Source organism: Hemitrygon akajei, chromosome 6 (genome assembly GCF_048418815.1).
Source record: "Hemitrygon akajei chromosome 6, sHemAka1.3, whole genome shotgun sequence".
In the NCBI taxonomy this organism is placed as follows: Eukaryota; Metazoa; Chordata; class Chondrichthyes; order Myliobatiformes; family Dasyatidae; genus Hemitrygon; species Hemitrygon akajei.
In genome coordinates this window covers 121533507-121551149 of record NC_133129.1, presented here as the reverse complement: position 1 = coordinate 121551149, position 17643 = coordinate 121533507, and positions in this window count along the sequence as shown.

Sequence of the window (17643 nt, the reverse complement as noted above, 5' to 3'; positions counted from 1 at the left end):
GCTTGCACTGGGTTTTATTCAAACAGCGTAGGAGCACAGAGTGAGAATTAAAATTGCAGCATACTGGAAGTTTAGGCTCCTGCACATGGATTCAGAATTACATTTAATATCACTGACGTGAAATTTGTACATAAAATATTTTAAAATTACAATAAGAAATACAAATAAATTTAAGTATTGTAAAACGAGCAAAAATAATGAGGTAGTGCTCGTGGATTGGTTGATTGCTCAGAAATCTGATGGTGGAGGGGAAGAAGCTATTCTTAAGATGTTAAGTGAGTGTCTTCTGGCTTCTGTACTTCCTTGATGGTAGCATTAGGAAGAGGGTGTGTCCTGGGTGATTGGGGACTTTAACAATGAATGCTGCCTTTTTGAAGCATCAGCTTTTGAAGATGTCCTCAACGCTGGAGAAGCTAGTGCCCATGATGGAGCTGGCTGAGTTTGCAACTTTCTGCAGCTTTTTCTGATCCTGTGCAGTGCTCTCTCCATACCAGACAGTGATGCAACCAGTTAGAATGATCTCCATGGAACCTATGTAGAAATTTGTCTTTGGTGACTTATCAAATCTCCTCAAACTCCTAATAAAATAATCATTGATGTGTCTTTTTTGTAATTACATCAGTATGTTGCACCCAAAATAGACCTTCAAAGATGTTCACAGCCAGCACCTTGAGGCTGCTCACCCATTCTACTACTGACTCCTCAGTAAGGACTAGTGTGTGTACACTTGAGTTCCCTTTCCTGAAGTCCACAATTCCTTGGTTGTACTGGCATTGAGTGCAAGGTGGTTGTTGTGATGCCACTCAACAGATCTATCAAGTGATCTATCTCACTTCTCTACGTCTCCTAATCGCCATCTGAGATTCTGCAGCAATAGTTTATTTTGTTTAGAGATACTGTGTAGAACAGGCCCTTATGGCCCAACAAGGTGCACTGGCCAACAACCTACATTTAACGCTAATAAAAAGACAATTGACAATGACTAAGTAACCTATTAAGTGGTACATCTTTTCACTGTGGGAGAAAGCTGGAGCACCTGGAGGAAACACACACACACACAGGAGAAATGTACAGTTTTTCTTACAGAGGATGCTGGAATTGAACTCTTGACTCCCCAAGCTGTAATGGTGCTGTACTAAGCACTGTGCTACCAGTTGTGTCATTGGCAAATTTACAGATTGCATTTGAGCTGTCCCCAGTCATGCAATCATTAGTGTAGAAAGAGTAGAGCAGTGAGCTCAGCACACATCTTGAGTAGTACACCGGTGTTGATTGTCAGTGAGGAGATGTTATTTCTGGTCTGCACTGACTGATCTCCCGATGAGCAAGTCAAGGATCCAGCTGCAGAGGGAGGTACAGGGGATATAATGGTGAACGCTGAACTATAATCAATAAAGAGCAGCCTGATGTAGTTATTGCTGTTGTGAAAGTGGTCCAAGGTCAAGTGGAGAGCCAGTGAGAATGCATCTGCTATTGTGACAGTAGGCAAAATGCAGCAGCTCCAGATCCTTAGGCAAGAGTTAATTCTTAACATGAGCAACCTCTCAAAGCACTCAACACCTTTGTGGTTGGTTGGCACAGGTTTTCAGAGTCCCACCAGCTACACCATCTGGACCTGATGCCTTGTGAGGGTTCACCCTCTTGAAAGATGTTCTGATGTTGCCCTCTAAGACAGATCATGGTCACCAAACGCTGCAGGGATTTCATTCTCCTTTTCAAAGCACGCTTAAAAAAAAGAATGAACTCATCTGAGAGTGAAGCATCATAACCATTCACGATGTCCAGTTTCACATTGTAGGAAGTAATGGCTTTCAAACCCTGCCTGAGCTGATGTGGATCTGATTCTGTCTCCAACTTCAATTAGAATTGTTCTTTTGCCCTTAAAATTGCCTTCTGTAGATTGTGCCTGGATTTTTTTTATATAGTTCTGGATCACCAGTCTTGAATGCCACAGATCCAGCCCTCGGCAGTCTGCAAATCTATCCATCCATGGCTTCTGTTCTGGGTTTGTCCAGTATGTTCTCAAAGGCACGCATTCATCCATACAGGTCTTGATGAAGATGAATCCCTGAATATTGCCCAGTCCACTGATTCAAAATGGTCCTATAAGTGCTCCTCCTTGATGCTTGGCTATACTCTCATGGTCACAAAGTTGCAACTCGAGGGCTTCACCGTAAACCTGATGGACAGAACGTGGAATTTCTTAAAGGTAGAGCGGTGGACTTTGGTTTATGAATAGCTCACTGGGGTGCTCACATAATGGCAGCTCTGGCACAGTCCTACTCATCTGACCTGGAATATCTAGCAATCAAGTGTCATCTATTTTGTCTCCCAAGGGGGATTTCCGCTGCTGTCCTGGTAGTGGTGTACATTCTATTGCTGACCAATGTCAGGCAAGCACTGGGGGGAGCTGAGCACCATGATCCACCATCATGAAACAGCCTACTTTTGTGCCTTCCCATTCATTGTGGGGGATTTCAACCAGGCCAGCTTGAAGAAGTCTCTAACTGCTACCAAAGCACCAGAAGAGACAAAGACACTTGACCACTGTTACACCACCATCAGAAGCCATGGATGAACCAGCAGATTCATAGTCTGTTGCATTCAAAATTGAATGGAGGTCTCCCACAAATTGGGGATGACGTGTATAATGACAGAATTCTGCTGAAGATAGTGGAAATTGCTTAAAATGATTCATTGAACGTGGTGGTTCATGATGAGAAAGAGAAAGCTGTCCTTTAAATATGAAGGGAATGGAGAGCAGATGTCTGGAAAATGAGACAAATGCAGTTGAAAGTCCTATCAACTATGGTAAAGAGGAAAAACATATTTAGGATAAAGGAATACATTTTGAAGTACAGATGTGGAAGAGGTCATCAGGAAAGATATGATAGAAATGGTGAAATCAATAGAATGAAGTCAAAATTATTTTTATCATCACCAACATATTTTGTGAAAATTGTTTTGTGACAGCAGCACAGTGCTAACCATAAAATTGCTATAAAATACAAAAAAAAATAATGCAAAAGTAGAATAATGAGGTAGTGATCATTGGTTTAGGGACTGTTCAGAAATCTGATGATGGAGGGGAAGAAATTATCCCTAAAAAATTTGAGTATAGTTCTTCAGTGTGTGAGAAGAGGCCATGGCCCAGAAAGTGAGGGTCCTTAACGATGGATGCTGAGAACTTGAGGTACCACCTGCTGAAGGTGTCCTGAATGGTGGGGAAGGTTGTGTCCATGATGGAGCTAGCTGAGTATACAACCTTTGCAGCCTCTTTTCCCCAGATTCTTTGTGGGAAGCAGGATGGAAGCCTGTTGGCTTTTAATGCAACTTGAATCATTAAATCCACTTTGAAATCAAGAAAAGGGAAGAGTCAGAGGGGTCAGATAAAAGTGAGAGGCAGATAGAAATGTAATAGGGAGAAAGCAAAGTCTGATGTAGCAGTATTTCAGTGGAGTAAGGGAATTACAGTGGTATGAGAGAGCAGTTGGCATGAGAAATTACAGTGGTATGAGAGTAAATTGGAAGGAGCTGCTGGCTGGGAAGTCAGCAGAGCAGCAATGGTATGCATTTCTGGGAAAAAATGAGGAAGGTGCAGGACATATGTATTCCAAAAATGAAAAAATACTCAAATGGTAAAATAATACAACTGTGGCTGACAAGGCAACTCAAAGCTATTGTAAAAGTAAAAGAAAGGGGATACAATAAACCAAAATATAGTGGGAAGATAGAGGATTGGGAAGATTTTAAATATCTACAAAGAGCAACTAAAAGAAAACCATTAAAAGGGAAAAGATGAAATATGAAAGCAAGCTAGCAAATATCAAAGTGGATAGTAAAAGTTTTTTCAAGTATGTTAATGAGAAATGAGAGTGGATATAGGACCGCTGGAAAATGAGGCAGGAGAAATAATAATGGGGGACAAGGAGATGGCTGCTGGACTAAATGAATATTTTGCATCAGTCTTCACTGTGGAAGACTCTAGCAGTATGCCTGATGTTGTAATATGTGAAGGAAGAGAAGTGGGTGCAGTTACTGTTACAAAAGAAAAAGTGCTCAAAAAGTTGGAAGACCTAAAGGTACATAAGTCACCCGGACCAGATAAACTGCACCCTAGGGTTCTGAAAGAGGTAGTGTTAGAGATTGTGGTAACATTAGAAATGATCTTTCAAAAATCATTGGACTCTGGCATGGTGCCAGAGGACCGGAAAATTGTAAATGTCACTCCACTCTTTAAGAAAGGAGGAAAGCAGCAGAAAGGAAATTATAGACAGTTAGCCTGACCTCAGTGGTTGGGAAGATGTTAGAGTCAATTGTTAAGGATGAGGTGATGGAGTACTTCGTGACATGGGTCAAGATAAGACAAAGTCAGCATGGTTTCCTTCAGGGAAAATCCTGCCTGACCAACCTGTTCGAATTCTTTGAGGAGATTACAAGTAGGATAGATAAAGTGGATGTGGTGGATGTTGTATATTTGGACTTTCAGAAGGCCTTTGACAAGGTGACATACATGAGGCTGCTACCAAGTTAAGAGCCAGTGGTATTACAGGAAAGCTACTAACATGGTTAGAGCATTGGCTGATTGAAAGAAGGCAGTGAGTGGGAATAAAAGGATCCTTTTCTGGTTGGCTGCCAGTGACTAGTGGTGTTCCACTGGGGTCAGTGTTGGGAACTCTTTAAATGCTGTATATAAATGATTTAAATAATAGAATAGATGGCTTTGTTGCCAAGTTTGCAGATGATATGAAGATTGGTGAAGGGGCAGGTAGTGTTGAGGAAACAGGTAGGATGCAAAAGGACTTACATAGATTAGGAGAATGGGCAAGAGTGGCAAATGAAATACAATGTTGGAAAATGCATGGTTATGCACTTCGGTAGTAGAAACAACTGTGCAGATTGCTTTCTAAATGGGGTGAAAATCCAGGAATCTGAGATGCAGAGGGACTTGGGAGTCTTTATGCAGAATATCCTGAAGGTTAGCTTGCTAGTTGAGTCAGTGGTGAGGAAGGCAAATGCCATGTTAGCATTCATTTCAAGAGGTCTAGAATACAAGAGCAAGGATGTGATGCTGAGGCTTTATAAGGCACTGGAAAGGCCACAGCTTGAGTATCTTGAACAGTTTTGGGCCCTTCATCTTAGAAAAGATGTGCTGGCATTGGAGAGGGTCCAGTGGAAGTTCACAAGGATAATTCCAGGAATGTAAGTGTTAACATACAAGGAATGTTTGATGTCTCTGGGTCTGTACTGGGTGGAATTCAGAAGGTTGAGGGGATTTCATTGAAACCTTTTGAATGTTGAAAGGCCTAGAGAGAGTAGATGTGGAAAGGATGTTTCTCATGGTGGGAGAATCTAGGACGAGAGAGCACAGCCTCAGGATAGAGGGGTGCCCTTTCAAAACAGAGATGCAGAGAAATTTCTTTAGCCAAAGAAATTTGTGGAATTTGTTGCCACATGCAGCTGTGGATGCCAGGTCATTGGGTTATTTAAGGCAGAGATTGATAGGTTCTACAAGCTGGATGAACTCAGCAGGTCAGGCAGCATCCATTGAAATGAGCAGTCAACGGATGCTGCCCGACCTGCTGAGTTCATCCAGCTTGTTTGTACATCTTGATTTGACCACAGCATCTTGCAGTATACTTTGTGTTTGATTGATAGGTTCTGATTGGACATGGCATCAAAGGTTACGAGGAGAAGGCTGGGAACTGTGGTTGAGGAAGAGATAGAAAAAGGATCAGCCTGATTGAATGGCGGAGCTGACTCGATGGGCCAGATGGCCTAATTCTTCTCCTATGTCTTATGATCTTAAATTGGAAGTTACAGCAACACAACTTTATTTTCTTTAACAGTTGCAATTCTGATTTTCCAGGCAGGAAGCAGAATGAATGCAGAACTGAGAACTAAACTATCACATTTAGGAAACAAAAAGAAATTGAAACAGGAAGAAGTTACCCGATTAGATCTGCCCTGAAAGTAACTACATGAATCAACATTCAAGTATGTCCATGAAAAGTATTGCCTAAATCTATTGCATCTCAACTCTCTACTTAGCATTAGTGTACTTCTCTAGTTAGCACACTTGGGAAATGATTGACAGTGTTGACAGAATGGAAATCTGCATGTGAGGTTTTTCATGTCATCTTGATTAGGCAGGCATGAAGGGGGAGAAGGCAGGAGATTGGGGCTGAGAGGAAAATTGGATCAACAAGATGAAATGGCAGATGCAGACTCGATGAGCCAAATGGCCTAATTCTGCTACTGTGTCTTATGGTCTTATTTTATTAGATATTGGCTGTTTACTAAAAGTTCATTCATTGGCCACTTTATTAGGGACACCTGCCCGTTAATGCAAATATCTAACCAATCAATCATGTGGCAGCAACTCAATGAATAACATCATGCAGATGTGATCAGGTGGTTCAGTTGTTGTTCAGACCAAACATCAGAATGGGGAAGAAATGTAATCTAAGTGACTTTGGCCATGCAATGGTTGTTGGTGCCAAATGGGGTGGCTTGAGTATCTCAGAAACTGCTAATCTCCTGGGAGTTTCATGCATGACAGTCTCTAGAATTTAAAGATAATAATGCAATAAAGAAAAGCAGGAACAATCCAGAGAGTGGCAGTTCCGTGGGTGAAAATGCCTTGCTCACCCACAATGGCCAGACTGATTCAAGTTGACATGAAGGTGACAGTAACTCAAATAACCATGCATTACAATAATGGTGTGTAGAAGAGCATCTCTGAATGCACATGTCAAATCTTGAAGTGGATAACCTATAGCAGCAGAAGAACATGAACATACTTTCATTCCAGAAGCAATTGGACAAATGCTTCATCCATTTTACAACCCTTTCTGTGATCGAGTTTCCATTCTTTTAAACAAATTAGGATTCATTTTAATTAATTAATTAATTAATTAATTGGGATTATTTTCTCTTAATCATGGATTTCAAGCGAGGTCTATCTAATGCCAGTTGGCTTCACTTCTTCTCACCATAATAAGCTGTAATACCAATTTAATTCAGCTGAGCTGAACTGATTTATTACACATGCAGTTAATGATTAGTTAACATTAAAAAAAACTTCTGCTTCTCAATCCTTGTTTACTAGGCAATATTTATGTATGGTTTAAAAGCCATGAAGATATCTGATATTAAGCTCTTTCAAACGTCTCAAGTTTACATCTCAGTCAGAATAATGTCCATCTTTCTCTGGCTGAATTGAAACCACGACTTAAATGATAGAGTAATAATGCCAGCTATATCTGTTGTGTTCCTGCCAGCATTCTCCATTAGTCCTGCTTATTTATAAATGCATTTTTGAAAGTTGCACTGTACAGCCTAAAAATCCCCCAAATTCTCCCGCAGCTATGCAGTTTTCCAGGAATTTTACTGGTAACTGGAAATGCTTCAAACAGCAACTCCATATATATTTAGCGGTGAGTAGAGCCGGGGCATGGGTGAAAAATTGAAAGTATGTATCTTTCTAAATGTAATTGGTGAAGATGCTTTGGACATCTGTAACTGCTTTCAAATTGATGAGCCAATCTTTAAATTGGACACTTTGACGACAGAATTTGAGGAGTATTTTGTCCCCAGTAAAAACATCACGTTTGAGAGATACAAGTTCTTGTCCTGTGAATGGAAACAATGTGTTGGCTTTGATCAAGGCTTAACTGAGCTTCACATACTGAGTAAGTCCTGTGAGTTTGGAGATTTGTTCAGAGACAAAATAGTTCATGGAATCCCAGCTAATAGGCCCAGAGAAAGCTTGCTCTGAAAAGATTTAATTGTAGAAAAGGCTGTGGATATGTGTAGGGCATTGGAGACCACACAAGTACAATCTAAGGAGCGGCACAGAGCAGAAAAAACAGCGCACGCTGTGAAAGCAGAGGCGCAGAGCACAAGGTATTACCCAATGCAACAGCAACAGCAAAGAAGTAGGATCAAACAGTAAATAGAAGTGCCCTGCTAATGGAAAGTCCTGCAATAATTGAGGGAAGAGGAATCACTTCACAAAGTGCTGCAAAGCTGAGGCTGCCAAGAGAAAGGTGCACATGGTTGCTGAGGAAGTTGGGGAAGTTTTTGTGAACTCTCTGCAGACTGTTGGAGCTGGTAAAACAGAATGAATCATTCTAGTGACTGTGAATGAAATGGTAATTCCATTCAGGCTTGACACTGGAGCCCAGGTAAATCTGTTATCCATCGATGACTCAAAGTAAAGAGCAAGATTTACCAGTGAAGTTAAAAGTGACAGGCAATACTGGAGAGAATGTTCCAGTAAAAGGAGGCTGTACAGTGATCTTCAAGCACAAGGGACAGCACCTAAAGGCACAGCTACTGATTGTTTAAACGAGAGTACAGCCAGTTTTAACCTGAGTTGCTGTGAAAAGCTCAACCTGTTGGAAGAGTTTTTGTAATGCTTCACGGATCAAAGATGACCACATTTCACTCATGGAAGAGTGCACAGATATCTTTGAGGGGCACAGGTACTTAACCGATGTAACTTGAGAAACTCATAACAGCATCCATAAGAGATCAGAGAGGTTATGCAAGAGAAGCACAAGAACTCCACCTTCCATTGACATCCGTACTAGTTACACCAGCATGACAGTCAGGATGCCATTGCTGAACAGAGTGATCGTGATGACCAAGTTGCCAGTCTTGCTACTACATCATACAGCTGTGATTCAAAATCTGTCTCTCATCAACTTCCAGTTAAAGACTGGAAATCAAAAATATTTCCACGACCCTTGCCGAAGTTGAAGAGGAAAATTAAAAGGAAGATGGGGAGACCATTCAGACCCCAAGGTCAAAACAACAGCAATAGTTCAACACAAACCTACAGGGGAAATTGCTATCTATGATACACAGCCAACAGAGGGAGCTCTGTGAATCAAGACAGAACCAGTTGGAACTTGTGCAAAGACTCACTGATCATATGAATGTAGTCCAGGGCTCAATTATGAGGCTTGTAGAGTGAATTATGGTCACACAACAAAAACAAGAACAGAGACAAACAAATAGGATTTTAGCAGAAAGATGTGAAGGAAATGAACACATAGGTCAGAATTCTCAAAAGGACACTGGTATTAACACAGCAAGTGAATGCAAGATCTGTGGAAAAAAAATAGCAGTCCAAAAGGGATCATTAAGTCACTACAGAGATTGATTGAGAATGAATGAGTGAATGGGAAACTATTTGTCTATTACAGTTGAAGTCAATGTAAAGATTTGTGTTGGAAAGCTCATTACAATTGAAGTTAATGTAAATATTTTTGGTGGAAAGCATTATTGTTTCTTGCAGATTTACGAAAGCATGTGTGTTTGTTTGCTTTAAAGGGGGAAGATGTGTTATTGTGAGTGTACATAATAAAGAACTGCAGTTCTCAGCATGCAAGGTTCATGAGGAACTCTGAGAGATGTTGGTGAACTGGGAACATGCTACAGTGTTGTGCTAGAAGCCATGATTATCAATGAACAGCTCTAGTGTTTAAACCCGAGCAAAATTTGTCTTTTATCAAAACAAGCATAACTGGATAAAATATATATATATATATATGTTATATGTGTGACACCCTGAGAAAGGTTTCACTGCTAATGTAATGGACTTTCTGTGTTTGGGTTATGGTCGAGATAATGAGTGCTATGGAATGTGAGTCATCCTACCAAGGGAGTGGGTTTTTGTGTTGTGTGCCTGATACCGGTGTGAGCTGGAGTCCTCTGTTCGGCAGGAGAGGAAGAGAGAAGAGTGTGGAGAGAACTGGTCATAGGATTCAACCCGGTGGGGGACTGTGATTTAATGGAGCAAGGTCCTGAGGATCAATGAGTATGACCTTTGGAAGAGTTGAGCTCCAACTTGTGTGCATTTGACCGCTTAATTATAATAGGCCCTTATTGTTTTTTTTCTTTCTTTTCTTCGCTAAACCTAAGTTAAGATTCATAAATATAATTTCTTTAATCATAGGCAGTATGCTGTCTGTTATTTCTTGGCACTGAGTTGTAACAGGGTAGCAAATTACACAGCATCCACACAAACCGGGGTTTGGGGTGGGGGAAACGTCTCAATCTCACGGGTTTGGCGTGATCGGAGTGTGTATTCCCTAGACTTACGCAGCCAAGAAAACCAGTAGAATTTCATAAGTTAATTTTGTGCCTTTGCAAATATAAATTAATTGTTTCATTTCAATGCAAGTTAAAATCTCAATATGGAAACATTCATCTGATCAAAGATGCCTTGTAAATATGACCTTACTCATGAAACTATATATCCTATATTTCCCAGTGCCACTCATTCTATGTCCTAATATTCTACAACTGAAAGGCATTGTAGCAATTCATGAACATACGTATTATTGGATAAGGTGATCTGATAGGGTCTGTTGGTGCCAGCTAGCTAGTGTCAAATTGCCCGTTCAGCCTTTTATTGAAGAATAGTGCACTAGTTAATACTATTCTAAAGTTATAATTGTACACACAGGGTTTACCAGGGCCCTTTTCCAATCTCTTTTGCCTGCTGGGTAGTGGATCACAGCTTCTTTGAGGATCAGGCATAAAGTACCTCCTATGGGTAACCATTTGCAGGTAGAAATGGTCTCCTTGGATCAAATAAACTGTCAATTGTAATTTTGAAGTGTAATTCTTTACTTTTCCCCAAATTTAAGGAATGGATGTTTAAATGCCTCTCTCCATTAATATCCGGCTATAGGACCAAACTATTGGCATTACAACCTTGGCTCAGTATATGTAAGAGAAGGACTGAATATTCTACCATAGTTCCGTGCTTGATATTCAATTAAAATTACAAGTACAAAAGCCTGCTCTTCAAACACTTCTGAAAGATTGAATCCTGAAAATCCAAGGAGGGGAAGTTCACCACCATTAGCAATTACACAGAATGTACATCATTGCCCTGATGAATTTTCAGGTGTTTGAAATGTTGTGATTGGAATATTTTCCAAATTGTGGTAAACCAGGAATTGTAGAAGAAAAGGTAATTTAGGTTTCCACTACAGAAATTCAACATCATCCACACCAGGTAGCCATGCTTAAGGAGCTGATTGCTGTCACATCCATCTCCATCAACCTGGCCTTAAAGCATCAGTATCAACAGAGCCATTGCCATTAGAGCAATGTTGGTGTGCTCTTGGGATACAGCGATCCTCAATAGGTTGCAGATAACCCGTCAAACTCAAGCCGGAGCCTCACAGCGTCCTCAGCTTTACTGATTGGCACCTGTGAAGAAGGTACCGTTGGCTTTTCAGCCAAAAAGAAATAGGACAGTTTTGACAAGAATGACCAGGAGATTAAGAAGCTAATTAATCAGTAATTAAAGTGTTTTGGATTGGAAGCTCACTATTCCTGAGAGGCATATTAAGAGTTCTGAAGACAGCTGAACACTTGTGACCTAAAGAACTGATGGTAGAAGGTGCAAAACCAGAACAAACTAATCGACAGACAGGCAGTCAGTGCCCATTGGAAGTAACACTCCGGATATGTGTTCTTGACAAGTCTGGCCAACAGAAAAACAAAAGGTCTTGAGAGCCTATCAAAATCTAAATCTCAGCCGTGTAGTTACAAATTCAGAATCTAGAAGGAGGATTTACCAGATAACCTGAAAGTGTTGTAGTTATGATCATCTTCAAGGAAGGCATCAAGTCAGATTGTGGTATCTACAGGCAAGTTTACAGAAGTCTATAATAGTGAAGATTATTGTTATGGATCATTTGAACTCCTGTTAGCTGAAGAACTGCTTCCAAATAGCAGCATGAATTCATCCATATAAAGACAGTGGGCATAATCCTCACTACACTTCAAAATCAAAGTTCAAAATACATTAATTATCAAAGTATGCAGAGTCTGCCTGCATTTGACCGGCCTTGTTGCCCTCTAGCTAGCCGCTGTCGGAGGAAAGTGCAGAAGTCTTGGAGTCCACGTTGCGAGGATTGATCAGAGAGCCTATGGACTCATGTGAGGGAACTTTAGGGTTCGTGTTGCATGTGTTCCTGGATTTTAGTTACTATTTTTTGCTGGTTTTGGGTGGTTTGATCAGGGCGATTGATGCGGTCTGGAGCACTTCAGTGAAGAATGCTTGCCCTGCAGTCTGCAGCGGCTTGATGTTTGATATTCAATGTGTTGTCCGCTTGCTTTTTGCCATTTGTGAAGTTTGTTCTTTTTTCATGCGTTGGATGTTTGATGTTTTGTTATACAGATTCCATGGTGTTTTGTGGCTGGCTGAGGGAGGATGAATCTCAGAGTTGTATTCTGTATACGTACCTTGAATCTTTGACTATATACAACCTTGAGATTCACCTTCTTGCAGACAACCAGAAAACAAAAAAATACAACAGGAATAAAAATAAGAAAAAATTAAGGGAGCAGCACCAGCCACTTATACATGACCTTTTTCAACTTCACTATGTAACTCTCGTTTCAGCTAGCGGCTTAATATAGAGGGTGATAACCCCCGGCCTAGCCAAACTTAAGAAATCTTGTTTGGGTGGATGCTGCGCACCCTGTTACAAATCAGTACCCCGAAATAACAAACAGTACTCAGTATGCGATTAAATGATTAAGCTTTATAATTCTTACTTTGACTATATGGTTAGTAAAGAAATGAAATAAAAGATTAAAAAAAAAAGGGCCCAATCTTATTAAACAGTCTGTTGCGCAAAGTTGGAGCTCACTGATAAATCAATCATCCACCATCAACCTCTTCCAATCGTCACTGCCCTTCGGCCCCTAGTTCCAAGTCCACCCCATCCGGCGGTCTACCAAATCTTTCCATTCACGTCTTCTCTCCTTATCTCTCTCTGACAAAAGCCCGCGAAAAATCTCTTTCCAGATTCACAAGACAGAGCAACAAAATCCTGAGTGGCTAACATACATACCACAGTCCTGTTATCTCCAGCCATAACCCAAACATTGCTGCCACAGAGAAACCGTTACCTCAGCAGTGAACATTACAGAGAAGCCATTTCATTAGCAGTGAAACCTTACAGCGCGTTACAACTATAACTTTAGACTTCATCACCAGGAAGGATAGTGGAATATCTTCCTCAAATTCACCTCCATTTTAGTTTGGTCCATATGACAGTGAAGCCATGTCTGACCAACAGGTCTGCAACAGAGACCGTCTCAATGAAGAACAGTGTCAAATATATCAGTGTTGATTCCAAAGATCAAAGCTTAAAGGTCAAAGACTGGAGTTGGTGAGTTCAGAATTGAGGCCTGTTGGCCAACTCCCTGGTTTGAGAGTCTTCAAGTTCCAAGTTTCTCTGGTCTCTGTTCTGAGCTTTTCAAGTTGTAAGTACCCGGGTTCCCAGCTTTGGGGTCCTGTGACTCAGGTCTGCATAACAACTGAGCACTTCAAGCAAGCTTATTGATAGAATTTGTTTGTCTGATTCACCAAGTCAGCAATCAAGTTAATAATGTGAATTTTGGAAGAACTTGCCCTTTGCTGATGTTGTTCCTTGAAAGTAATGATGCGCCTTTGTTAATGTCAAATCAATGCTCAGAAGGACACTATCGGGAATAACTGAAATCTTACATGCCAACAACTGCAGTGGGATGGACTAACCTTTTACAATACATAATTCCTGTATGTATGCTTGGATGAGTGATGCTAATGGTAGCAAACATTTCAGTGTACAATATCTTCTGAAACAGTGCTTAATGGTTAGCATGGACACAGAATATAAAAGATCAGTACAAGCTCTTCAGCCCATGATGATGTGCTGATCCTTTAACCTACTCCATGATCAATCTAATCCTTCCACACAGCTCTCCTTTTTTCTTTAATCCATCTGCTTATCCATGAGCCTCTGAAATGTCCCTAGTTCATCTGCCTCCACCACAACAACTGGCAGTGTGTTCCATGCACTGACCACTCTCTGTGTAAAAAAACACAAACAAACCTGCCTCTGACATCCCCCCATTCTTTCCTCCAAACGTTTAAAGTTATGCCCCCTTGTATTAGCCATTTCCACCCTGGGGAAAAAAGTCTCTGGCTGGCCATTCTATCTAAGCCTCATCATCTTGTACACCTCTATCAAGTCACCTCTCATCCTCCTTCTCTCCAAAAGCCCCAGCTTGTTTAGCCTTTCCTCATAAGACAGGGTCTCTAATACAGGCAGAATCCTAGTAAATCTCCTCTGCAACCTTTTGAAAACTTCTACATCCTTCCTATAATGAGGCGGCCAGAACTGAACACAATACTCTCAAGTATGGTCAAACCAGAGTTCTATAGAGCTGAACAGCCAAGTTGCCCTGGATCCCATGTGTCCTGACTTTCTGAATGAGCCAACCATGGGGAACCTTGTCATATGCCTAGTAAAATCCAAATAGACCACATCCACTGCTCTGCCTTCACCAATATGTTTTGTCCCTTCTTCGTGAGACACAACCTGCCCCTTACAAAGCCATGTAGAGTGTCCCAAACAGACTATGCTTCTCCAAATGCTTGTTAATCCTGTTGCTAAGTATCTTCTCCAATAGTTTGCCCACCACAGACATAAAATTCATGGCTCACTAATTCCCAGGTTATCCCTATCACCTTCCTTGAACAAAGGATTTCCATTTCCCATTCTCCATGGTGAACCGAAGGGCATGTTGTTGTGCTGTACCATTCTGTGACATTGTAATTGTTATCTGCTTTTTACTGGTTATTGGCAGATTCCCACTTACAACTTGGAGAAAGTACATATTGTATGCTCTTTCCTTGATAAGACTCTTTTGGAAAATCAAATGCAAGTAATTATCCAGAGAAAAAGGTAATGTAAGCATTAAAGCAATTAGATAGATAGATTAAGTATCTGGTTCCATTGTATTGTATACCAATCTTTAGCTTTTTTTCATAGTGAAATTCAACTCTCATCTGAGTATGCTGTACGTAAATGCATTTCTCAAGAGGATTGTAAATGATTTTAATCAAATGAGCAACATTCATTGTGTCCTGACGAAGGGTCTCGGCCAGAAACGTTGACTGCTCGTTTCCACGGATGCTGCCTGACCTGCTGAGTTCCTCCAGTGTGTTGTGCGTGTTGATTCATTGTTTCTGTTTTCAGTGTTTTACCACATAATAATGCTGAGATTTCAATTTGTGACCAGTGATCTGAATATAGGCATTTGCACAGTGTGATGTTCAGCAGTTTGACGTCTTCAATTGCTCCTTACTCACACAACTGAATGTCGAGCGTTTGTCCATCAGTTCTGCTTAACATTGTTTTTGTTGTAATGCTGAATGAGCTGTCAAGGTTACTGATGAGCACAAAATCTCATACCTCACTCAGGACTCAGATAAATTGCCCTGGACTCAGTGCAGTGCTTTGATAATTGTTCAAATAGCTTTGTAATGCATTTGTAACTCTGTAGTGATTCAGGAGCCAGTCACAGATTAACATCTACCAGCCCAGACCAGTACCAGGAAGAACAATTTATGTGTGACAATCCTGACTTGGATGTGGAGACTTCAGTCACAGCATTTAGTGTGTGAGTCCATAACGTATCTACTTGATTTGTCTGAATGATTTGTCAAGTGTGCTGATGAGGATTCTATTTTTGTGATACCTTGTATCAATGTTGAGCTATCAGGGCTAACTGGCTGCTAGAGGCAGTGCCTCTTTTTGAAGGTAAACAAGTTGTCATTATTTCTGTGTAGATGGCCAAGGGATATCCCGTCTTTCAGTGGACACTATCGTTGGTAACCGTGCAAGTTTGTGTCAGTTTTCTTCGTGAGCGTATATTAACATCTTCAGAAGCAAAGAAAGATGAGGTCCACTGCAACTGATGTTTAAAATGGTTGTCAGTTTTGAGAATGATATAGGAAAGGAGAGACCTGATGTATATACAGCAGGAGAGGTTGAGAAGGCAATTATTAAAACACATGGATTCTGAGCTTTATAAATTAAGACATGAATTGCAGGAACGAAGAGGATATGTTGAAACTACAAAACGCTGGTCAGGCCACAGGGAGAGTACTGAATTGAAATTTGGTCACTGCACCATGGGAAAGATGTGAAGCCAGAGTGGTTTTAGCAAAGATTTATGAGAATGATTCTAGGGATGTGATTTCCATTATTGGAGAATCTCAGGTTGTCCTCATTAGAGTAGAAAAGATTGAGAGGAGATTTAATGGTATTGGACTGTATAAATACTGTCAAATGAAACTGATCTCATTAGTGGAAGTATGAAGGACCAGAGAACCTAGAATTAAAATGTTTTACAGTAGTTCCATGGGTAAGATGATGAAAAGAATGTCATGTACTAAATATATTCAATTTGGAATGGTTTGTTCGTAACAGTGTTGGATGCAAATTCCCTTCAAAAATGAACCAGATAAATACTTTGAATGTTAAAAAGCTGTTCCTGGACAGCTAAAACACTGCATCTTCCTGATAAAGAGGAAATGCTGAATTCCTCCAGCATTTTGTGTGTGGTGCTCAAGATTTCCAGCATCTGCAGAATCTCTTGTGTCTCAGTCTTCTCTCTGCTGCAGCATGAAGGAGTGTTGGTGCCTAATGACGTGGCCTCTCCCATCCTGCTGTTCAACCAAAGGTAAAGCGGAAAATTGTCCAGGTATGATCTGTTCACAGAAGGCAGGACACATCTAATGTGTTTAATTACTGTCCACTCAGTCTGCTCTCAATCAGCAATAAAATGATAGAAACTGTCCTCGTTAGTGATATCAAATGACACACTTCTCATTAACGATTTCATCGATAACCAGCTTTGAATTTCGCCAGCATGGTGGCACTAAACTTCCTTCCAAGCTTGCAGCATACATGGACTAAAGAGATGAAGCTTAGAAGTAAACTGAGAATGTCGGTTCTTGACATCAAGGCAGCATTTGACCAAGTTTGGCATCAATCCGTAGTGGTTAAATGGAAGTCAATGTGGGTAAATCTCATGTAACACCCCTGGGAAAGGTTTCACTGCTAACGTAATGGTCTTTCTGTAGAAGCAGTGTTTGGGTTATGGTTGGAGATAATGGATGCTTGGCATGTAAGCTGGGTCTTTTTGTTCAGCGTGAGATGGAGAGAGAAGATGCTGGACAGAACCGGTCGTAGGATACGACCGGGTGGGGAGATCATGATTCGATGGACTTGGTTGCGGGATAGATGGAGGATCAGTGAATAGAGCTCCAACTGGGCCACATTTGACTGTTTAATTATAATGGGCCCTTTTTGGGTTTTTTTCTTTACTAACCCTATAGTTAAGATTCATAAATATACTTCCTTCAATCATATGCAGTGTGCTGTCTGTTGATTCTTGGCACTGAGTTGTAACAAGGTAGCAAATTACACCGCATCCTCACAAACCGGGGTATAAAAGTCAGAAAGTTATGTTGTGGTTGTATAAAACTTTGTTCAGGCCGCATTTGGAGTACAGTGTGCAGTTATGATTGCCATATTTTAAAGTAAATTAAATTTATTTATTTAGAGACAGGCCCTTCTGGCCTAACAATCAGCACTGCCCAGCAACCATTATATTTATCCCTAGCCTGATCTCAGGACAATTTATAATGACCAATTAATCTACCAACCGGTATGTCTTTGGACTGTGGGAGGAACCCAGAACACCAGCGGGAAGCCACACGGTTCATGGAGAGAATGTACAATCTCCTTACAGACACCGCCGGAATTG